Source organism: Rhyacophila brunnea, unplaced genomic scaffold, assembly GCF_057557595.1.
Source record: "Rhyacophila brunnea isolate RB1 unplaced genomic scaffold, BYU_Rbru_1.0 scaffold_15, whole genome shotgun sequence".
Taxonomy (NCBI): Eukaryota; Metazoa; Arthropoda; class Insecta; order Trichoptera; family Rhyacophilidae; genus Rhyacophila; species Rhyacophila brunnea.
The window spans coordinates 37,155,565-37,181,885 of record NW_028232806.1 but is presented as its reverse complement, the minus strand read 5'-3'; the positions used below and the strand labels follow the sequence as shown (position 1 = coordinate 37,181,885).

Below are 26,321 nucleotides of genomic sequence, written 5' to 3'. Positions count from 1 at the left end.
GAATCAATGCACTGCTGGATGAAGCCCTCTCCAAGCTGATTCCACTTCTCTCGGTGCTGTGAATTGCGTTGCCACACAATTCCGCAGTACTTAACCATTTCATCGATCTAGCGGCCTCTAGGTCTATTTTGCGAACGTTTTGTACCTCTTGGGTACCACTGGATGACTACAATTGTCCATCGGTTGTCCCTTTTTTGAGCTATGTATCCAGCCCATTTCCAATTGTGGTTTTTAGAGAACACTATTACATCACAAACCCTTGTCTGTTTTCTTATACAATCATTCCGCTTTTTGTCATTTCGCGTTATGCCCAGCATGCACCTTTCTATACCACGCTGTGCTACTATAAGTTTCTGGGTCTCTCTTTAACTTAAGGTCCATGTTTCACACGCACTTGTGATTACGGGACGCACACACTGGTTTAACATTTTGCGCTTAAGGCACGGGTCATTTTTGAAGACATTATTCAGACGGTCAAAAGTTTTTCAGCCCAGCTTCACTTTGCAAACAATTTCACCAAATATACATCCACATACAGACACCTTGTTGTCCTAGAAAATATCAATTGAGTTACTACATATGGCTCTTGCAGACGAATCATAAAATAAATTGCATCTCTCGTAATTATTACGAAAAAGTGTTTCAGCAGTGGCTTAATAGAAAATTAACCATGTGCATGTAGTCAAGTTAGGTGGTGATTCGTGAAAGGCATGACCACTTCTACGACTAGAAACATGACTTCCCTGGTTTCCTATTGCCTCGGGTAGATATATCATAAATGAAATAATTGCGTCTTTCATGTTCTCTGCCATTCTGGGTAGTGTTGACCTGTGTGTCCCTGATAACTATCTTAGAAATAGAGACCATCAGTTGTTTATTCTCCCAAGGTGCAGAACCAACCTGCCACTGGTAATGCCAATTGGGAGGGCGATAACTATGTTCAATGAAATTGCTTCGGGTGTTGATATATTCCACCTACGTGAGAATGAGTTAAGATGGACGCTGTTTTATAAATCCTTAAAATAGGGTCTGCTTAACTCATCCGGTGTACTTCCTTGTACCTATCTAATTTATCTACTGATCTATCTCTATTTTTTTGTAATACTGTTATATTTATATATCTTTGTTTCTAAATGTCATGTTGTGAACGTCTTAAACTTATAATTTGTAATGTCCACAATATGTTAAAAAAATAAATAAATTGAAGAAAAAAAATGTTAGAAGAGTCACGTGAGCTTTGTTAGTAGAAGCACGTATTGAATTCGTAGTTAATTCGAACACGAGATGGGTATACAGAGGGGTGGAGCCCATACGAGTCACGACCTTCGGCCATGAGGTTCTTACTATGAAGAAGAAGAATGATGCTAACACCAAAGTAACCAATACACTGGCTGGATACAATGGCACCATGCCTATATTCTTGAAAACAATGGCCAGCGTTAAATAATATACAAAGTCATACTGCGTCTCTCATATACATACGAAACTAAGATGCTCCCACAGTGTAATTGTAGTTCCAAGTTAAGTAGTGAGGAGTTGGATTCACGACTACTTCCGATGCTGCTACCGTGACTTTTCGTGTATTACTTGCTATCGTCTTAGGTAGACGAATTACAAAATAGACCGTGTAGGTATATCATATTGTGTAGGTGAATCAGAGGCGCGCTCGCGGTGCCCATCGAGGATGTGAGAAGTGAGAGCCACGTCGACTCCTTGGCATGGTGCTATATCTTTTCGTGTATACTGTCGTCTCAGTTAGACAGATTGCAAAACAAACGTTATATGATTCCGACGAATCCGGTGTACGCGCGGGATTCTCATCAAGTACCAAGTTACGGAGGTGAGGATTGGGAGTCACGACCACTTCCCGACCTAGTACCATGATTTTTCGTGTATACTATCATCTCAAGTAGACAAATCACAGAAGAAAGTATGTCTCTCTGATTATGTATATGGGTTGTTAGGTAACGCACCTGGACTACATGTAAATATATTTTTTAATGTATTTTATACATCAGTGGCTTGTTGTCGATTTTGATTATAAAACAATAAATAAATAAATAAAAGGACGGTGATGATTAAAAACAATATTTATAATTGCTAATCAGGCTCTGTCAATCTCTCAGATCATATTTGTTTTTGAGACTATAGACACTAAGTCGCTTGCCGGTATAAGGTACAAAGCAAAAATGGTTCTGGCAGAAAACACTAACTCAATTAGTTGTTATTTCCAGGCAACATTTCGCAATTTTTCATTTAGTGCGTTTGCACAAAACTGTTTTTAAGTAAATGTATATTTTATAAAAATTAGTGTGTTTTTCCAGACGGTAGAGTTTGAAATAAGGAACATTTTGGTATAACTAACTCAATATGTCATTTTTTCGAATTAGTGTCTTCTGCCAGAACAGTGACGAAACATTCGTTGACGTTTATGATTTCTCCATACATTTAATCACTTTTATAACGAGCTACTTCTCGGGTATACCGAGCAATACTGTTGATGTGTCGATCGTTTAAAAACAACATTTTATACCCTTAGCAATAAAATCAGACCGGTCAGTTAACTAGACCGATGCCGCCGGGATCGGATTACGTTTATGACACTAGTTAAGTCTCTAAGTAACTAATTGGTGTTTTCGCCGACAACATTGAAAAAGTATCCACGCATATGGTTGATATTTCATGTAAAAAATCCAAGCTTTGTAAATTCAGTAGGTACCTACTAGCGCCGGCGGCTCAGCACTTCATTACAATAAACAACTTCTTTTGTAGTTTATGAATGCCATGCTTGGTTCGGGGATTTTTACGATGGTTTTCAGATTTTTTATGTTCTATGGTTAAATAGAACATGGTGCGAAAAATGTTATACAACGATATAACGAGTAATGCTTATAACGAGCAAATTCAGTCGGTCCCATCTTCGTCGTAATAACGAAGTTCGATTGTAGGTAAATAAATATAGGTAATTGATCACCGATAACTAAGGCGTACGAAGTATTTTTGATGTTAATAGAGACAAAATAAATATAACACTTAGATATAAGTAGAGACCTAAGTACCTACCAAAAAAAACAATATAAAAAATCATCTTATATCTCTTGGTCAAGTGGCGCACAATGTTTACTTGTCCGCTAAGAAGTCACGGTTCGATTCCTGCTCTGTCCTCGGTCCTGCACTAAGTCAATTTTATTGATAATTACTTTATCGCTTGGAGGTCAGTTCATGGCAACAGAAAACAATAGATGTAGATACCTAGTTTGTGTTCATAATTTAATGTTACGTGGACACTTAAATGATTCAAATTTATAAAGGTAAACTACTTGATAAGAATACGGTTATCAAATTAGTACTAAATTGTTATACTAATATAATTATAATTGTTAAAATTTAAATCAACAATAATGATTAATGAATCTATTCGAGTTACGTTTCGGGTATTAACGCTTTCGCTGCTGAATAGATAATGAGATTTTAATTGCCCCCTTTAAAATGCACGTTAATTACATCGATCGGCCGCCTGGTCATTACGCACCGTGTGCGTCTTCCGCGTCCAAAGTATTAATTAATTACCTACATGAAAAATATATTATGGTCAAAATAATCAACCTACAGAGCTTCTTCTTCTTCTTTGATGGCGCTACAGCTCAAGTCGAGCCCTGGCCTCCTCCACCATTGTGCTCCAGCCGGAACGGTTCTCCGTACGTCTTTTCCAGTTTATGATTTTAGCAGCTGGTTGGCATCTTTAGTAATGTTAACCTTAGACGCCATTGTGTGCGTGGCTTTCCCACTGGCCTTTTCCTCCCTGGGTTTCCTTCGAGGATCTTCTTCGGTATCTGTTACTCAGGCATGCGCTGGACATGGCCTGCCCAGTTTAGCCTCTGGAGTTTTATGAAGGTGGAGAGTTTTGAATCTTGGTATAATCGGTATAGTTCCGTGTTGTACCTAATTCTCCACTCCCCACCATCATTCATGGGTCCGTATATCCGCCTCAGGATTGTTTTCTCAAAGCAGTCCACCATTTCACCTGCTTTCATATTTGGCGTCCATGACTCGCACCCGTATGCAACGACTGTGCGTATGACGGTTTTATAGAGCCGGGTCTTAGTTTTTCTGTGGACATTTATGGATTTGAATATGGGTAGCAATGAGAAGTACGATTTATTTGCAGCGGTTATTCGGGCTTTTATTTCTTCCAGTTCCTCGTTCTCTTTTGTAATATTGTAAGCCAGGTATGTGAACCGGTTGACAACCTCAAATTGATGGTTTTCAAAACTGGAACTATGGCCCAGCCTATTCTGATTTTGTCGGCTTTGTACCGTGACTTTAATTTTATTTTCATTTACTCTTAAGCCAATCTTTAGTGCGGCCCTTTGGAAGTGGTCAAATTCTTTCTTCACTATCCCTACAGAGCTTACTATTCATAATTTAATTAGAAAATTCCAGTCAAATGGTAATGTCTGTGTTGCTAGGAAACCGACCTGTCAAAAATGTAAACAGAACAATCAATAATTACACGTCGTTCTCAATAACTTCAATTTTCTATGGCACTACATGGAATATTCTTCATAAAGATTTGCCTTTGAAGGCGTATAATATACAGTTAAACCGGACCATTTAGTGCGTAGAAATTTTGCTGATTGGCAGTGACGTCCCGTGGGGGTAGGCAGATTGAGCATCGCTTGGGGGCGGCAGTTAGTCGAAGGGCGGCAAATCGAGAAGAATCATTATGTATATACAGAAATATGTACATAAACTTAGTAATAACGGAAATTTCTTCCCTTTAAAGAATTCACCTTACTGGTTGGAAACTAAATGTATTAATTAACATACAAGGTTTAACAGGAATGTATTTTTTTGTCGGGTTTGCGATGTCTAGTTTACTTCCGTTGTCCTTGGACGTAACGTCTTTGATGACCAGCAATGACACGTGCAAATTGGCGAATTATATTTTTGAATTATAAGTAGATACATACTTACCTAATTAATTTATCCGAATATTTTTGCGAGTCACTCGCTAGTTTTGAAAGTTGTCAGGTGTATTTTTTGAAACCCATTCGCTGCGGACTTTTTAATTAATATTTAATTACCACATTTAAATAACATGCTTATTATATCTAATGGCCACCTGATGGGCAAAGCACCAGTTGCGTTGGACGCAGTGAATGTATCTGAAACCGTGGATTTATAATATTGTCTATTGAAGTAGAGATGGCATCAGCGCTCGAAATGGAAAAGTTCACGAACCGGAGCGCTCGACAATTTTCTCTTAATATTACATCGTTACCAAATTTTATCTGTACTTCATAAAAATAAATGTGTTACATTTTCTATTACATTATCAGACGGTCAAAATATTTTTTCCACGAGACGGAGCGATAATTTTATCGATGTCACGAACCGGAACGGCGCTCCGGTGCGTTCCGGTCCATTTCGAGCCCTGGATGGCATTTGTTGTTAGTATTGTATCCACACAACACATTTCTTAGATATTGGTTTCATGAAATGATGATCAAAAATACTGTATAAAAAATGGGGCGGCATTTTGGCGCTGCCTAGGGCGGTATTTTGTCTAGGGACGTCACTGCTGATTGGGCTTTAGAGCAACTTGAAACAGATCCATTATTTCACGAAAAAATGATCTTCTGTGATGAAGCTCATTTTTGGTTAAATGGCTTCGAAAATAAACATAATTGTCGCATTTTGAGTAATGAAAACCCAAGTGCTACTCTTGAAACACCTTTAGATTTTTTAAGGAAAATTAACAGTTCGGTGTGGTTTATGGTCTGGAGATGTGATTAGACCGTATTTTTTTGAAAATGAAAATTGCAATGCAGTTACTGTCAATGGAGAACGCTACAGAAACATGATTACTGACATTTTCTGGCATGAATTAGAAGAATTTTGATATGGACGATGATAATATGTGGTTCCAACAAGATGGTGCAATATGCCATACAGATCGTGACTCAATCAACCTTATTGCAGCGCTCGAAATGGAAAAGTTTACGAACCGGAGCGCTCCACGGTTTTCTGAAGAACAATACATAGTTATCTTAGCTAGAAGACAGTTATCAAATTTTATGTGTATTAGATTTTCTATTAGGTATATGGCCTATCTAGCTCAGACGGTCAAATTATTTTTTCCACGAGACGTAACGATAATTTTACCGATTTCACGAACAGGAACGGCGCTCCGGTGCGCTCCGGTCCATTCCGAGCCCTGCCTTATTGATAGTCAAATTGAACATATTACATTATAATATCTCTTATTTGATAACCCTTTATTTAAGTAAGTAATTATTGTTTTCCACGGCCCTTGCATTTTCAATGCGATGTTAAATTATCAGGGCCGGCCGTAACTCTTTGCCGCCTTGGCTGAACTATATTTTAAAAAGGCTAAAGGGACGAAGTTGAGGATGTCGTCAGATATGAAAGAAAATTAAGAAAAATCTTGAATGCACATAACAACGATTTTATTTGACGCAAATGATGCAATCAAATCGACATAAGATTTAAAAGGGGCCTTGAAACAGTTCACACCAGTCATAAACATGTATTTCATATATTTCGCGTATTTCTTACAAATCAACCATAAAATATTAGCCAAAGCTTAACAAAACCACTACAACTAACATAGCTATATTAATAATGTTGTGTTCACTGGTCATCAGTTATCAATTAATTTATGGTTTTTATATTCTTATCGTCGGGTCTTAAAATCATTCGGTGCCTCGGGCGTCTAAGTCCCTAAACCCACCGCTGAATGCATACGTGGAAAAGATGAGCAAACTACGATTCCACACATCGTAGTGTAGGTATATCTCCAAAAGAACGGAGATGTATATTATGTAGTATACGTTTTATAACTTTTTTGCACTTTTTACCACATTGATTGCCAGATTTCCTCGCATGAAATTGGATCAAATAATATTCAATTGTATTAATATAACATGTAGCAATAATTAAATAAATAGATAATATAATAATATGTAAAAAAAGTATTTTTAGAACCATTTTCACCCTAGAGCCGGAGTGCAAAGTTATGTAGCATATACCTCTACCTGAAACTACTTCACAAAAATCTGCGAAGCTTCGGATAAAAACAAACCAACGGTCTACTCTACAGCAAGTATAAATATTAAGACCAAATAAGACAACACACTTATTTTTATGAAATACATTTAAAAATTGATAACTATTTCTTCAGTAAACTATTGATCACTCTGGTTCGTAAATTTTTCCATTTCGAGCGCTGACTATTCGCATATTATAATGCTGGTGGAAAATCTTTTAAATAGCCACTGTTTTAAGACTATTATTTATTATAACTGTGATGAAATATACTCAACACTGAAATGGTAGTGTTAATCACGTTTAAATGAACAAAATGGGTCCCTCTTCGACAACGACAAAATGAAAATTAAATCCACAATCAATTTGACATTATTTCCCGCCATAAATACATCTACCCAATCACATGCGATTGTTAATATGACGACGCATGCGCATAACTTGAAGAATGTAGAAAGTTTTAATGAATTCGTAACGTCCGATCATGCGCAGTATACTAGAGACATCCGCGGCGCGAGCTTGTATTACATTCAAGTGCAATTCGTATTACTACACCAAAACAATCCGTACGAAATTAAATTAAAAGTCGTTTTGACAATGAAAAAAAGTGAATCTGTAATTTATAATATAAAAATTAAATAGTGTGCAATGCATTGATTAAAAAGATATTTAAGTGTTTGTGAATTTCGTACTGTTTTATTTAATTTTAATAGTAAATAATAAAAATCATACTAACTAATTCTGATTTTGAGATAACAACTAATTAATATAGTATTATTCTAGTGCAATTTTAGTACAACTAAAATTAGATAAAATGTATGTTTCTGTGTAATCATAAAAAAAACTCAGTGATTGTGGAATATACAAATATCTACGCGCGTAGATACTGGATAGATAATATCGAAGATAACACAGGTATGGAAATAATATTGTAACTTTAATTATTTTTATATTTCAATAAATACTTTTATGCTCCCTTAAATATATCTACCTATTATTAATCCTTAATCAAAGAATAGTTGTATTATAATATAATGTAACTTCTACGAAATAAACATAATTATATTAACGAAAACAGAAAAATTTAAATACGTAGTTGCATTGGATGTTTTTAACATTGTGAGACAACTGAAATAGCTATCGATTAATTAAACATTGTAATGGTGTTATATTCCGTGAGTGAACGAGTGATTAAATCACGTGTCTGGAAAATTCACCTGTTGTTGTTACTGTTGTGTTTGAATTCAGAGTACCTATGGACCATTTTCCTAAAAACCACTTTTCGTAAAAAAAAGTCCTCATCGTGAGGTCGCTAAGATAAACAATACACATCTGATTGTAGAGGCAATGAATGAATAAATAAAAAAATAATGTTCCTTGTGTAAAACAAAACGTAAAATATATTATTTAACATTGTTTTAAAAGTATTAAATATAAGAATTTTTATATAACTAGAGTGCCTTTAATTAAATTTGTTTATCATAGTAATAGAATATAGGTAGGTAGTACTCTGAAATACGTACAGGTATATTATGTACATATGTACACGGGAATCATTTTTCCTAATGTAATGACTAACCTATACAAACATCTATTTTTGATTGAGATTATATAACATCGCTAGTGATATACAATTATTATTATAACATTCTGATGTAATAATGAAACTGTATGTATTCTAAGTACTTATTGTAGATTTTGAAACCTTGATGTGACAAAATCAAAAATTTACAGAATATTCAAAATACTGCTCTATAAACACAAATATGAATGGATAATTAAATTTATTGTGAATATCTCGATTTAAGTACCTACCTATATCTAAACTACAGGTCGGTACCTGGTAAATGCCTCGTCATTATCGAGTGTGTGTATTCCTATACGATTGCTACTTAAATTATTAAGGCATGGTCTAAAAAGATCGTGACTAGGCGATGCGCGGATTATGCAAATGACGCGAGTCGAACGAAATATAATTTGTCATAAAAATTCAACATGCGTCCTTTTAATGTTACGTTTATTATTATATTCGTAATAATAATAGTATATTCAATGACATATTTTCTTTAGACGATTTAAGAATATATTCCTCCGACGCCATCACAAAACAAATTGACGTGCTCACACCTCGATTGTCAGTCTCCGATTGGCGACGACTGCGAAATTTCGTTCCACCTACTGTTTTTAAAATTATTTGCCGATTCACTTATGTATGCTCTTAATAGGAATTAAAATACATGTTAACGTGTATGGGGATTATACTTACTTGTTTAAATTTTGGTGGTATCAAGAACAGACGCGCACACATAAAAATGGTTGGGGGGTCCATTAAAAATATCTAAGTATAATATTTTTTTATTGATTTGGATTAGACGTTGGAGGGGGGTTAACAATATCTAGCAGGTGCTGTTGATTTCTACATTTATTTTACCCCGGCTACTACTTATAGTTTATTGTCCCTTTAACCGCGGAATACTGCAAATTTCCAGGTATAGAGCGTAGAAAGTTTTACTATTCGGTGCTAAATGAACAGGAAATATAGTAATAAGTACCTATGTAATTATAAAGGTTATTTTCTGTGCATAATTGATGGGCACTAACCAATGACCATTTACCCACTTATACTGTGTCACGAGGGCCACTGGGAAATGAACGTTCGAGGCAGTCTCTGTATTGTAGGAGTATTACTCCCCGCCTCTGTATTGTAGCACTCTTATAAGAAATAATATGACCAAAAAGGTTTAAAATATAACTAATGACTTAAAGTGTTCGTCTCAGATCTATTAAACTGGTTCTATTCCTCTAGGATAGATATTAGGATTAGATGGAGAGGTCAATGAGCTAGTCAGCATTGTGCTTCAGCGTCATATTTCATCGTCGTTGCACCAGAATCTGACTCATTCATCTGTTATTAGTAAAGTTATGTTTCTTCAGTTACCTTCAATCAGTTCCACCCCCAGAAAGGAAGGGAGATGGCCTTTCCAGCTATATATAGGCAATTCGTTTCCCTTTCGTAATAATATGTAGGTCATAGATTAATAAATAATAAATTACTGTATAATAGTTCTTCTTATTGTGCCATCCCCTAGCGGAGGTCGGCCACCATCAAGGCGATCTTATCTTATCTGCTACCCGGAACAGTTCAGTGGAGCTGTACTCTTACCAATCACGGAGGTTCTTAAGCCACGGAATGCGGCGCCGTCCTCTGCTACGCTTCCCATTGATCTTTCCTTGAATGACAAGTTGGGGAATGCTGTATTTTTGTCCTATCATAATGTGGCCGAGGTACTGCAGTTTCCTGGTTTTGATACTACGTAGAACTTCTCAGTCCTGCCCCATTCGATTGAGAACTTCAACATTTGTCACTCGGTCAGTCCAAAAAATTTTGAGGATGTGTCTATACAGCTACATCTCGAAAGCTTCAAGTCTCCGTGACATCTCTTGGTTTAGCGTCCATACTTCCATACCATAGAAAAGAATTGAGAGAACATAACAACGTACCATACGCAGTCTCAGACCTAGGTTAAGATCACGATTGCTAAGGAGGCGTCTCATTTTGAGAAAGGCGCTCCTTGCTATCTCAATTCTAGTTTTTATTTCCTGAGACTGGTCCCATTTCTCATTGACCCATGTACCTACATATTTATAATGGGTCACACGTTCGATTGGTTCGCTGTTAATGACAAAATTTGTGTTGGTGTCTGGTGTCGCTATTTTTGATACTAGCTTAATATACCTATTATTATTGTGTAGTTGACTTAATAGAATCTCTGACTTGCTTATGTGGAGAATTGTAGGATGCCAATCACATCCTCTGGAAGGATTCTCATGAGTTGCTTCAAAGGAAAGAGCTTTCTGACATACAGTTGCACATTGATTGACCATTGCAACTTGATATCTACGATGGAAAATTTCTCAGCTTTCAAAAAGTTTGCGGCATTTTTTATCGAATACAGTGCACATAATGCATGCCAACCAAGGTCTAGAGAAGTTTCTCCTGGGACATTCTCAACAAAACTTTGAAATGTGCCTAACTTTCGTTATGCCACAATATACGCCTGAATAACGAGTGTGGAGACGTGGCGGGTGGTGGAGAGAATAGCAAGTATTTAAGTATAAATTTAATGTATCTCATTAACCCAGTAGGATTTTGAGTCTCTTTTGGGGTCTTAATGCTTTTATCAATGTCAAAACATATCGTATTTTTCCAAGAAACACCATAAAATATTTTATGATAAACATAATTAAAATAAATTCATTTAAAAAAGGTTATAAGTTAATTTCTACATTTATTACGTTTCACGAAAACGAGTTTCATCAATGTGCAAGTTTTATTATGCACTTATCATAAAAAGTGTTTTGGTTTTTTTGACATAATATTGAGTCCAATGAACAACGAATCGAAGAATCTAGATTTTAGCAAGAACGTTCTGTAAGTATATACAATTATATAAAAAAAACTGTAGTGTTTAGTAAAAACAGTATTGTAAACATTAAATTTAACGTCAAAAAAATGTCAGTCAAGCGGTTCATGATTTTTATAAAATATTTTTTGCGGACAGTATACGAATAGCTTCGGGTGGAGGTAGGCTGTTAAGATCCGTCATAAATAGTGGACATTAAACTTTGTTAGTCATACGTATTTGTTTTTATTGAACTAAGACTATAATTAAATTTACAGGTGGTGTTGGTTAGTTTTTAAAAATAAATTAAACCCTGCCTAAACCAAACCATAGACGTGCAATAGTGTGTGTTGCAACCTTCAATACACCAATATTAAATGAGCGTCATTTCATAAACCGAAAGCACTTGTCAGTATCTGACGTATGACCACAGAACAGATAATAAATAGAATACCGATAGGCAATATTAAATACGCCGCATGGTGAAGCAGGCTTTTAAATGTGTGAGTGTCCTACGAAAATGAAGCACGAATTATGCACGTGCAATAGTGTGTGTAATACACCAACATTAAATGAGCGTGAATGCATAAACCGAGAGCAGTTTTTAGTATTCGACGTACAACGTATTCTTGACACGTGTGTAAGTTTAACCCGGATTCTTCTTTACTCGAGTCGGTTACCTGCTATCGCCTTACCCGTTGTGTATTTCAGTTCCCATTATTTCTGAGTTCCCTGCGTATGACGTATTCTTGACACGTGTTTAAATTTATTCCGTATTCTTACGCACTCGAGATCGGTTGCCTGCTTCTCCACACCCGTTAGGTATTTCAGTTTCCATTATTTCCGAGTTCCCTGCTACTGAGTATGGTTTATTTTATTTTGCGTTTTAAAAGACAAGTGTTTTCCCCAAAGAATCCTCAGTAAAAATACATTAAACTAAAAATACTTTACTAAATTCATTTCTTATTGTCTATCTCTACGCTTAGATAGGTAGGTACTTATTATTAATGCTGCATTTACTACGAATGTATTGATCTAAATGGTGAATATTATGAATAGGTAATAAATACATTAAGATATTTAAATGCCAACTTGGATACTTACCTTAACTAAAGTGAATAAAATTACCTACTCATTTTTCTTGGTATAGTTTTTATCTACCTGCCATTGTACAGGTATTTAAATTAACATTAGTATCAAGGTAACGTTCCGAAAAACATCTCAGTGATATTGTTCTTCCAGCTGCAAAATAACAAAACTGTTATTTTCGGAAAAAATACGCCGTGTTTCTAGGAATTTAATTAAACAAGATTTCACCTGTACTTAGTCATATTATTAGGTAGACTGGTACATTATTTAATTGTATCCTAACAAAGGCCTCCCGCAGTAGTTTAAATTCAGAGGCAGGGGCGGTTTTTAAAAAATTGTCCTAGCTAAAGCACATGAGTTGAGGTTATATATTTAAAAAAAATACAGGGATTGTGTTGTGGGGTTCCTACCAGTAGTGAGGGTGGAGGTAGGCTGTTAAGATCCGCCATAAATAGTGTACAATAAACTTTGTTACTCATACGTGTTTGTTTTTATTGAACTAAGACTACAATTTACAAATTAATGATATTGGTTAGTTTTAAAAATTCATTAAGCCCTGCCTAAACCAAACTATAATAGATACAAAATATTATTCTATCTATAAAATATCCAAAGTTATGTAAGTATGATTTATTTGTATAATATTAAGTACTTAAATATTGCAATCGATTTTTAACTAACTTCCCGACTAACTAGAGATTTGAATCTTTTAGAATATATCAGAACGCGATGCCAATGCTTTTTTAATACTTTTAGCCATCTTTAAGTAGAATTGAATTCATTTTCAGTTAATTCTGTTTTGTATGAAAAGTTATTTCGACAGCATTAGTGTTTGCTAGGGGTCTGGGGTCCTAGCAACTAAATTATTAATATATACGTGCGTTACTATGGAAATCAATATGACATGTCAAGTACAAATTTTTGTGATCGTTTAAGCTAGTCAAGTCAAGTTTATGTGGTTCAACAGAAAATTTAAAAACGTTGTAGGTATATAAAAAGTTCTTTTTATCTTGTAATTATTTGACTATTATAATGGCCTGGTTTCGCAGGGTTTAATTGAATTTTAAAAACTAACCAACACCATCTGTAAATTATAGTCATATTTCAATGAAAACAAATACGGATCACTCCATTTTCCCAATTCTCCACTAAACGCGAACTGAACTAAACTCATCATTATTAAAAACTGAACTAGACCTGTGAACTAAGAAAATATTTTTTTTGGTTTCCATATTATGTAGATTGTACACTATCAATCTGAAAATAAATAAATTATGGACCAATGCATACTGCAACAGAACAGAACAGATCAATAAAATATAAATTCGAAAGCCAGTCGTCATAAACCAAGAATTTGCATCAATTATACTTTTCGTCGCTGTAGGATTGGTTTCCCGAATAGACCAAATGTTCAGGAGACGAAAAACAAATTTCATAATCCTATATTTTAATACATGGAGATATTTAAATTGTTATTTTTACAGCATATGAATGATGTATTCATTACCATTACAAAGTAATTTAAAGAAAGGGATGGTTCTCGTCCAATTAGATACAAAAAAAACATTCTGCATTAAGAGGTCGATTTCGACAAAAACGGATATTCGGGAAACCAATCCTATAGCGACGTTTTGTCTAATGAGATGACGCGATTGATTCGTCTGAATATTTAAAAGGGGGCCTCGAAACGGTTCAAATCAGTCATACAATTAGACGTATTTCTGCATACATGATCCAACTCATGCGTGTGACATTCTGATATAATTCAATATTTGAGACGAGATTAATTTTAAATTAAATAATGTGATGAAAAATAAATGTCCTGTGACAGGATACATAATATTATAAAATGAAATAATCACACATGATTTAAAATTAATCTCGTCTCAAATATTGAATTTTATCAGAATGTCACACTTGTGGGTTCGATCTTATTTGCAGAATGACGTCTATATTAATTTAATTATGAAGTACAAATACAAATAGGTACCTATCTTAAAATAATATATACTTAAGTACATTTCTCACTAATAGACTCAAACCATAACAAATTCTCTGTACCTAACATCAAAGGGGCATTTTTTTTATTACATTACTTAGAGTAGGTAATTATGACTTTGCACTTTGTTGTAGTTTTTACTACACTGATACGCCTCGTTACCTGATTATCTCGCATCAAATTAGATCAAATGGTAGGTATTCACTTGTATTAATATGTAGTAATAAGTAAATAAATAGATAATAATAGGTAGGTACTTATATGTAAACAAAATATTCTTAGAATATAATATTACTTAAGTACTTACATTTTATTTTCATCCTAGAGCCGGAGTGCAAAGCTATGAAGCGTATAATACTCTACTAGAATAGGTATTTATTGCTATGTATCATCACGTTCATCTTCAATAAGTAATATTTACATTTACTTAGGTACATGATGTGATTCTAGGAAAGAGATATATTACTATTACTTGTTGGTACATAATATGAAGTTGGAATTCGGAATTTATAGTTTTTATTGGATATTTTTAATATGGGGCCTCAAAAATAGTCATGCCTCAAGCTACCCCATCCCTAAACCCTCCACTGTATCTTTTTTCCTACCTATGTTCGTATAGTTGTATTTTGCGATAGATTGAGTCAGATATATAATAATTTTATTATGAATACCTCATGGACCTTATGGTGTATATTGTTACGGCTATGCGAATGACTAAGCAGCTTTTCAATGGATCATTGCAAGGGCTTTCCTGGAATTCGGACGAACAGGTCGAGACCTGTTTCGCTTTGAATATTTATTTTTTAAACTTGTGTGCTCCAGGCCATGCATTAGTTGAGGCACGGTCTAAAAAGATCGTCGCTAGGCGATGCGCGGATTGCGGGTGGCGGGTGAAAATGACGCCTGTCAAACGAAATATTAATTGTCATATAAATCCAACATACGTCCATTTTATGTTCTGTTTATTGTTCTATTAGTAACAATAATAATATATTCATTGACATGTTTTCTTTTTAAAGTAAATGGGTAACGTTTTTAGTCATCTTTACACGATTTTAGAATTAATTGACCCGTCGCCATCACGCAGCAAAGTGACGTGTTCCTGGGTCAACGTTCTCTCAGTGAATGGCAGCGAGCAGTGTTGCCAAGTCAAAATTTAAAATTTCAGTAGATTTTGACAAAAAAATCAGTAGATTTCATAAAATATCAGTAGATTTTGGAAAATGTAGTATATTAGATATAATTTAAGACTAATAAGGATAAAAATAACTAATAATATTAATTTATTGTAAAAAATGATGATATTAATGGGTAAAATGGCGCTCTTGGGTAGAGTTACAATGCTTTCTTCGTCAATTTAGAAGTGTAACACATTAAAAAAGATCGTGCGTAAATCATTTCAAGTTTATTATTAAAATAATCATCAGTAAACTTACAATTATGGAGAAACACAAATATCAGTAGATTTCTTGAATTTCGAAAAAAAATCAAAAATTCAGTATATTGGCAAAAAATATCAGTAGATCTACTGAAATTTCAGTAGACATGGCAACATTGGCAGCGAGTCCAAAATTTCGTCGCCCGTACAGTTGAAAATTATTTGGCGTTTCACTGTCATATTATAATACTTATCTACCTATTCGTGAAATCATGACGTGGATTTTGACAACGTTGCTTGGAGTCGCTGCCAGATTACACAATGATTATAGGTACTTACATAATATTTATTTGCAATACTTGCATGGATCATCGAGATCTCGTAATTTTTCTTCTTGTGGTGTTTACCAAATAAATTGCGGTAGGTACATACGTTTCCCTGTCCTATAAATATTATGAATCAGTAATAGCATAGCCCAGGGTCGGCAGTTTGTCAAGTGAGAAGAGCCAAATTGTCAAGGAAATAGGATTACAAAAATGTACCAGAGAGCCGCATATATGTATTATGTAGTATACATAAATGTAGGTATAATTATTATGGATATGGATTTTTAGGGGAAAAAAGAACGGACTTATGCATCGCTTTTCATAGCTTTACTTTATCTGGCAAATAGCTACTTATTTTTAATTGAATGTAAATTATCATCCATTATTCTGCTTCTAAGTTTATTTTTTTTATTTTGTTCATAGATAAGAATGTTTGTTTTGTAGAGCCAAAGATTGTGAGAAGACCAAAAGCTAGTTTTTTTAACGCTTCATAATATTATGTTTCAGGCAAACTATTCTTTGTAGGTAACAAATATTATTGTTTCTATTTTAGGCAGTTGTTTTATAGCTGTCCACTTGTGCTGATAAATCAAAACTCATAAGTTATAAGGCTGCTTGAGATGAGGTGGAATTGGAGTTTATATCTGAAGAGCCGAAAACGTATATGCAAAGAGCCGCAGATGCCCACCCCTGGCGTAGCCAATACAATTATCTTCCCTGGTTGTTGCAGTAGGTACCTGGTACCTATTAATTAGCTCATATTGTGTCGCAAAATCAAATTCAAATTCATATTTTTTTTCAATGACGAACATGACAAATGACAAGTTCAAGACTTTTACAATATGTCATGTACTTAACACGATAAAAATGGTTACAAAAGATATACATATAAAGTATTATTAGGTAAGTACCTATTAATATAAAAAATCAGTTCTTAGGTATCTACTTATGATAAAAAAAACACAAATAAGTGTATAGGTCATGGCCCCCATAAAGGGGGGGCTGATAGGGCTCTAGCCTAGGGGCTCAGACTCAGGAGGGGCCCGGGGTGGCGAGTCGACCAGATAAGAGAGATAAACACACATCACAAATTTGATCTAACAGTAAAAAAAGTCGCCTGTGGGCTATTTTCCTTCATCAGTATTATAATTTAAAATTATGTGCTAGTACTTACGATACAATTTTTAATTGTGTAGGTATCTATACTCGACCACTCTTTAATTCAAATATATGTATTATACTAAAAAAAACACTAAATATACACATTAATTTTACCACGTACACCATTTTAAAAACGCTACTGTAGAGCATCACAGTGCCTTTATCCTTGGTGATAGGTAGGGGGGCCCTACAAAGATCCTAACTGGGGGCCCGCTTCAGGATGTGGGGGCATGGCAAAGGTACAGTAATACCCTGACTTACGCGAATTCGGAGTTACGCTGTTCTTATTTTTTTCGTTTCGAAGCTTCGTACAGACCCAGTTCCACCAGAAAAGTACAATATGACAATTGCAGGCTTGACAGAAGGTCTCAGCTCAATTAAAACGGGCTGAACAATTTTAGAAAACATAGACTCCAATGAAGAATGCGTTATAGACAGTGGCGGCTCATGGATAAGATATTTGGAGGTGCTGCGGTTGATTAAAAATAAAAAGAATGTTTATTTGGATTATATTTTACTATTAACATCAAAACTAAATAAATACTTATAAATAAGTAATTAAATAAGTATATTAATAATTAAAATAAAGAACTTTGCATAAATTGCTTGCAGAAATAAATTTTAATAATGTTATAATCATTATAGCTATATTTCTTTACTCGCTCTGGCGCGCGTACCCACGCGCGACGCAGAAACGGGTAAATACTGAACACGGACTGTCTGACCGGCAGTACAAAGCTGCGAGCACCGATGCCCACTCCAGAATATTCTACTGGCATCGGTACTGTGCAAAATCAAGTACCTACCGCGCTGTATGATAATATTATCGGACATTGGATGTATCGATGCGCGGGCGAGCTGATTACATGCTTAATAATATTGATATTTTCATATATTAAACATAAATTTATGTACCTATTAATATATTACATTTGTGTCTATTTGCTTGGGGGTGCTGCAGTACCGCAGTGCATATGGACGAGCCGCTACTGGTTATAGATACAAACAAGGAATAAAAAAAATATTAGCTTGCTGAAAAAGAAGCCATCGTGGCGTCAGACAATTTTGTTAGATTTTATGAAACCATCTACATAGAAATAACTTTTTTAGGTAACTCATTTATTTTGTACATAAATTAATATGTACAAAGAAGGTAAAAACGCAACCACTAGACGTAATGGGCGCCGAGTTTGAGTGCTCGTCCGTAGTCATTTGGCGGGCGCGGCGCGGCCGCGTCTTGCGAAACTCAACCGTGTGTATTATGCCCCAAAAAACACACTGTCTACGAAAATTTTACAAACGGTTATACGTTTGAGTTTCGCAAGACGCCGCCGCGCGACCACTACGTTCTTGCACTAAATTGTCCTGGTACAATCCGACCAAAGCAGGGTCAGTTGGCAACCCTGTATTTTGGTGTCAAAGTTATATGATTGCATATAAACTTATATATTATTATAAGCACATAAAATATCCTAATTAATACATCACGAAAAAGTCATAAATAAAATATAAAATCAACCTACTTAGATACCTATCTATAAAAGCTCAGAACTGCTATAACGATATTATTAGGTTGTTGATCCTATAACAAGGTCTCATTTTTATTGCCGTAATAATTACCCAAGATAAATCACACAATATGAAAAATACGTAAAGATTACCGTATTTAGATTTGATTTACCTTCACACGATGGTTCAATGTTAATGTGCTATTGACCCTAATGTCTTATCTATCATTCATTAATCATTATTATCAAAAAAATATGGCTTGTTGACTCCTATGTACTAACAAACCTTCTTCTGGTCTTCGAACAAATAGGGGAGAAATCACGACGGAGAAAGAGAAAATTTGTTTATGCAGTTATTGTTTTTTGGGTTGTCACCTCGTGTGCTTTTTTATTTTTTCGATGTGACGGACACTCTTGATTCTTGAGAATGGCCCATGCAACGAGTTCGAAACGTGAAGGAAATAAAGAAGAATAACACACCGCGACAAACTAAAAAAATATTTAAAGAACGTTCTTATTATTCGTCGAATCCTCTTACTTGAGGATGATTTGGCCGTCGGGCAGGATTCATTAACCATGGCTTAGCCCCACCCATCATCACACATAGCTTGGGTCAGTGGCTCGTGGTATTCTGGTCTGTTTATCTGGGAGCACCTCTTCCTCATCATCTCTAATTTTCTATCTGACCAAATAGGCAGGTACCATTGGTTTCTCCAAGTTGTCGTCATTTCTGCGGGCTTATATATTAGAATGAGGGCCGATGAAACTCTATCTAGAGTAGACTGTGCAGAGCAGTGGTTTCCAAACTTCATGTTACTACGACTCCCTTTAAAAAAAATCTAATCTTGACGCCTCCCCCCCATTATTTCATTAAATAATACAGACACCTTTTTAAATAGCCGAAAATGTACTACTTTATACAATAAAGAAAAAAACTTAATTAAGTATAAAAATAAACAAGATTTTACTAAGTACTTTTATTATATTCATTTTTAAATTAATTTATTTTTCATGAGATGGATGTGCTTGTTTCTTAGCACAAAGTGCTCTTTTTCTACTAAACGGGGTCGATATTTGGATTTCATTGCAGCTAATGCAGAAAATCCTGTTTCGCATAAAAATATGTTACGAATGGTATAGCAGTACCTACTTTACTTACAACTTGCATTGCTTTTCTTGACAAAGTATTATATTATTTCTTCACTTCTATTCAATCAAAATTGAACTAGGATTTTTGTTTCAATGAATAATTATCGCATGATAATTCTATCAATTTTTTCCTTTTCAATAGTAGTCAATCCAAATTCATCATCGTTCATTAACATATGGATTCTATCATGGGCCCCACATCCTGAAGCGGGCCCCCAGGCCAAAATCTTTGGCAGGCCCACCTACCTATCGCTGAGGTTAAGGGCAGTGTGGTGCTCTAAAGTAGTGTTTCCTAAATTATACACGGGAGTTACCATTTAAGTACCTATAGCAATCATCATATAGGTACCACATCAAATTGCAATGCACAACTACATATTTAAAATTTTTAATAGTCTTGAAAGAAAGCAGCGCCGCAGGAAACTTTTTTAAAACTATTAGATTAAATTTGTGATGTTTGTTATTCCCGGGCCACAGGCTCTTTATAAACTATGCATTTGCAAACTGCAAACCTGGGGCTAGATTTGTGTTAAACTTTTCACGCCTCCCTTTGCAACACTCCACGCCTCCCAGTTTGGCAATCGCTAGTGTAGAGTTCGCTGATGATGGACCCTGTTTGTCTGTTACCACAACCGATTAAAACATTTTTTAGTAATAGTTTATTAAAAAAATGTTTTAATGAAGATACTTATAATAAATAATACTTTTCTCTGTTTTAAGACGGCTTAATATTCAACTACCTTCATACAGAAATCGATTACAAGTGTACAATTTAGGACAATGTTGAATCACGGTTGATTTTTTGGTTGTTAAGATTTTATACTTCTGAAAAATTTGACTTCGATTAGGTATATTCCTCAGTGATAAATACGATCTACTGCAATTTATAAATATGATGATGATTAAACTGGCGCTAAGGTCCATTTAGGTCCATGGCCGACTGCACAACCATCCTCCAGGAGTCTCTGTCCAGAGCTTCTCTTTTCCAGTCGGTCACACCCAGCTTCGCTGCATCCCTGCTGACGGCGTCCGACCATCTCTTCCGAGGTCGGCCTAGAGGCCGGATACCCACTGGGACTCCCTTGTAGACCCTGTAGAGAGCTCTGCTTTCTTCGCACCTTACAACGTGACCAGCCCATCTCAGCCTTCTTGCCCTCAGAATATTTCTGATCTTCGGCTTGAAAGACTCGTAAAGTTCGGCATTCTTACGAATGCGCCACCCTTGGTCCTCTTTAATTGGTCCAAGTATTCTTCGGAGAATTTTGTTTTCAAATACTTGGATAGCCTCTTCTTGTTTCTCCGTAATGCTCCAGGTTTCGCATCCGTATAGAACTATAGGTTTTACGATCACGTTGTATACCCGAAATTTCGTTTTTCTGGACAGCAGTTTGGACCCAAATATGCTCTTCAATGCAAAGAACGCTCTATTTCCACTCTTCAGTCGGCAGGCAAGCTCTGTGTCAAGATCATTTTTTTCAGAGATCCCAGTTCCTAAGTACCTAAATTGTGCTACTTTTTCAAATAATTTATAAATATGGGCAAGATAAAGGGCAGACTAAACACAATAATAATCGTCAACAATATGTTAGATTTTCTCAAAATTAAAAATATAGTTTTACAAAAAAACAGGTCAATGGTTTTAACAAGAATAGGACAGAAGAAGGCATTCTTTTGGATGTAATAAAAATAATATCTATTATATTATGACTAAGTACTTATAGACTACATTGATTTTATTGTATTTAGTAGTAAAGCCTCAATTACATTGAGCGAGTTAAGCTGCTAGCCGGCGAGTTTAAAAGCGGGCGAGTCAGCTAGTGCGATAGTGATGATGACACACAAAACTTTCCACTCGCTGTTTGGCCATCTACAGTGTTGCCATCTTTTTCTATGATGATTATAATAATACAAAGGCGTAAAAATATAGTATTTCTGTAAAAAAAGTACAGGAACATTTTTCGGCTTATATCCTTTAAAATTATACTATTTTACATTTTTTGGAGAATCAAAATTATAGTATTGTACTATAATTATAGTACGGTTGGCAACACTGGCCAGCTAGCTAAGCTATCGAGTTGAAACCGTGTGTTGTTTCTTTAATTTACTCGTACTCGCAGCTAGTTCACTAGCAACTATGATGACACACGGCTAGTTTACTAGCTAACAAGCCCACACGCCAGCGAGTAGTAGCGAGTAAAGTCGCCCGTTTTTCAACTTTTCTCGTATATTGTTTACAATCTTCCAGTTAGCTAGTTAGATGATTACACTGGGCGAGTTTACTAGTAGATAGTAAATTCGCCGGCTAGTAGCTTGTAAACTCGCTATATGTCATCGAGCCTTAAGGTACAAAAGGTCCGCTTGTCGATTTTTAAGAGACTCTGGTTAATTTTAAACACATGCGTTGTCGAAAAACGCTAGTTTTAACGCCATGTGCCAGATGCGTATTTTCAAGCTGGGTGAATGTTCGAAAAATATCTGGCAAGAAAAAATTTAAATAGATAACGTTGTTATTGGTAGTACCTAAGATGTACCTACCTACTGTAACTTTTTCTACAACCAAAGAAGAAAATCGTACTGGAGTCATTCAATTAAAATGTTGCAATACAAAAAAAAATAATCATTTAATTAACTCGTCGTATGGTCAACACTCTTTATTTGGAATTAATTTTAATTGAAGATTTACCTTGTCACTTAACAGACAGCTGTGACATCATCGTTATAAAATAATATATTTGTCAGCATCCCATCATCACTTTCGATTATTTTATGACGTATTTCAAAACTCAGTAGAAAAAGAATTGAGTGAATCAGGCTGTTGTCAATACCGCTAAAACCTGTTTAAATTATCTCAAATGTCAGTTTCCTGGATTTTTATAATTTCATTATCTACGTAGTGTGTAACTTGCTATTAGGGGGTGTAACTTGCAATTATGTTTTTTTTAAATTGATATCAGTGAATATTATAAAATACATAATTTTGAAAAATCTCAGAAAGCATAATAATATAGGTACCTACATATTATTAGCAACATCCTAGAAAAAAGTAAACCAAGTAACTTCACATCTTTCATCTTCCTGGTGAGTGGTCATGTTCTATATTTTAGCTAGTTTTATATTTAGTCTATATCCCAACCACCAACAACAGTTACCGGTGGTTGCCACTCACTATTATTTGTATGAGAACATTTTTGACGCAGCGAACGTATAAATACCAACCGTATAAATAGTAATCACAGCCTCGTGGTTGTGGTTAGTTGTGTCTAGAGTTGGGTATTTCCCGAGAAAATCTCAATCTCGACATTCGGGATTTACCGAAATGATGAAATTTTGAATTCTCGAGATTCGGGATTTCCAGAAAAGGATTCTCGAGAATTCTCGAGATATCGGTAAATTTAAAAAAAAACTGTAAAAATCATTGTAAAAACAGACAAATTGCATTTTTTTTATTATTTATGTAAGAAGACAAACAAAATAGAAGTAGGAAAACAAAAATAATTCAAAACATTTCAAAAACATTTCACAAACATTCAAACAATTTCAAAAAACACAGACTGTCAATCGCGTACGTTTTTGAGACACAAAATTCCTTGATGTTGCAAAAATTGCGCTCACTTTGAGTCGACGTTGGCTTAATTGTATTAAATGCCCCGATCAGTTTTTGAACATTTCGTGTTTTCTGTCCACTTTTTTCATATAGAAAATCGTTTTTTCAATTAATATTTGATAATAAAGAAATCCCGAATCCACAGGAAAGATTCTCGAGGTCCGGGATTTCCCGAAATGTTAAAAATTTCAATTCTCGAGATTCGGGATGGAAAATCTCGAAAATTTCCCAACTCTAGTTGTGTCTGCGCGTGGCTTTAGTTTTAAGAGTTAGTAAGATAAAAATAAGTCCGCAATTATTGTCATTATTGGGATATTACTCGTATTATAACTAAATTAGCAACGTAGTTTTTTTTATTTCTTAATTTGAAATTAAACATTTTGTTTACAATTTGTTTGTTAAATAATTAACAGTGAACAATAATATTATTGTTTTTTACACACTACGCATCTGTGCTTCGGCGTTTGATTTGAGTTAATCTATTTATTTTTCTTTGATTATCGTGTTAAGCTGACCCATTATTCACGCCATTGTTTCAAGAAGACCGTTTCCTCGACAATATTATTTGTATAATGTCCCGCTCATAGATGTAGTCCCGCCAAAGAGAACACGCTAGGTATGTACCAATGGCGTGCGGTGACTTTTGAGATCGGGCATTCTGTTCGTTAGTGTCCGGAAATCTGTACGTATGCAGTTCGCCGTACAACACTTCACCGTGAAATGTTGTATCGGAAATATACGGTCGTATATTTACGACCGTCCAACCTCTGGGTCGTATAGTACCTACTGAGATAAAATTCATGTCTAAATAAAACACGGTTCTTGTCGGTTTACACTTTACAGGAAGCCAGCAGCAAACAAATTTTGAAAATAGCCGATATACTGTATTGTTTGTTAGGTTAAGTTAGGTTTTCATTCTTGAATTTTATTCATGAATTTTGCCATAATCAGCTATGAAAATTGATTAATGTTCATATTGAAGCTAATAAAATTGGAGACCGTATAGTATACGGTCATCTCGTTCCGATAAAAAGCTCATAGCGAACTGTGCCACGGTGAAATGTTTTACGTACAATTTATATGTATAGGTCTGTTACCGAAAGTTGAGGCGACCAGAATACTCACACAGACGCATTGTTTATAAACAGGTGTTTCAAATTTTTAAATCGACTTTTAAAAAAGGAGATTCTTTGTTTTGAATTAGGAAAAAAAAATCGAACTAATCAAAAAGGAACAGCCTGTAAAAGAATACTGTATTCTTCATAAATACACTCAACTTTCGGTAACAGACCATAACCCTCGGAACTTTTCCGGGGCTTAACAATACGCACCTTACTTGGTCAGTAATGTTTTGGCGACCGCACAAAACAGAACATGACAAAAAAGAACAGTGACAAAACAGAACAGCCAGGGGAAAAATGAAACATCAATTTTTGTGGAATCTATTATTAGGTTAGGTCATTATTTCGTTGTACCTAGTCATCCAATCATTTTGACATATTATATTGATTAAGATGAGATATCCTAAGCTTGCCGGTAACACCGAGTTAAGTCCCGTTTATTTGAGGCTTTCAAGCGATAGGAATGCAGAAATAAGGTAAGTATATAATTTGATTTATTATGGCGTATTGAAAATCTGTGCTGTTAAAAATCAAAAACATAAGTAATAGAGACAATTTCAATATTAAATTTATATTTTTCATGAAAAGTCATTGTTATATTTATCGTAGTTCTGTTTTGTCGTGTTATGTTTTGTCACTGTTCTGTTTTGTCATGGAACCAATGTTTTATATTGTACTTAAGTATATCATTTTCATTACACCAAATTACTATCCTTGAACACTATTTCAATGAATTACAGTCTCGGTATTTAATTTTCTTTTTATCTTCAAAGAAATAATCACCTCCTCCCAAATGTAAATAAACATTATCAGGTGAGTAAATTAAAATACTACATAAGATTTCATTAAAAACAACGATACAAATAAATGACAGAGGCATACGGAAGATAGAATTAACGTTGTTATCGTATTATTCCTTGATGCGTAAATTGTAACATTGTTTTATCTGATAAAATATAATATACTTATTATCTTTTAGAGAAACTGACGAGAATACATTATAAAAATATGTATTGTTATACTGAGAATTAGATCAGAATATTTATATTATTAATACTTGACGTCTTAATGATGTTATTTTATTGTACTATAGTTTACCTGTTCACTTTATCTTTACCTGTAATCTTTATCTATATAATAAAGGATTTCTCTTGAAAGATTATAATTATTTTGTTTTTTTTTATATTATCGGTCATGTTATTTAATACATGATTAGTATGTACTTAATTACCTAAATAATACATATATTTAAGTACATTATTTGTGGTATAAAGCACCGTATATTATGAGATATCTTTGCAACTATGTGTATTAATTTATTTAATTATCCATCTGTATCCGATATCTTTCACTCTCCATTTTCCCTCGACGTTTTAATCTAAAATATTTGGTACTGTTCGGTTATACGGAATACAGCGGAAAACGCATTTTGAAAATAGACGATAAACTGGATCATTTGTTAGTTTGGGTTAGTTTTGGTTAGGTTAGGTTTGGTTAGATTAACCTAACAAA

At 34.7% G+C, this 26,321-nt stretch overlaps 1 protein-coding gene across 1 annotated transcript in view; it reads left to right on the top strand.

Annotated features, from left to right (window-relative positions):
* The first annotated feature begins 7,559 nt into the window (after positions 1-7,559).
* The window catches only part of LOC147075290 (uncharacterized), a 54,782-nt gene continuing 36,020 nt past the window's right edge, over positions 7,560-26,321 (top strand). The window contains exon 1 of the mRNA XM_085942707.1: positions 7,560-7,986. The gene's annotated coding sequence lies outside the window, so the exon portion shown is untranslated. The remainder of the gene's footprint in view (positions 7,987-26,321) is intronic.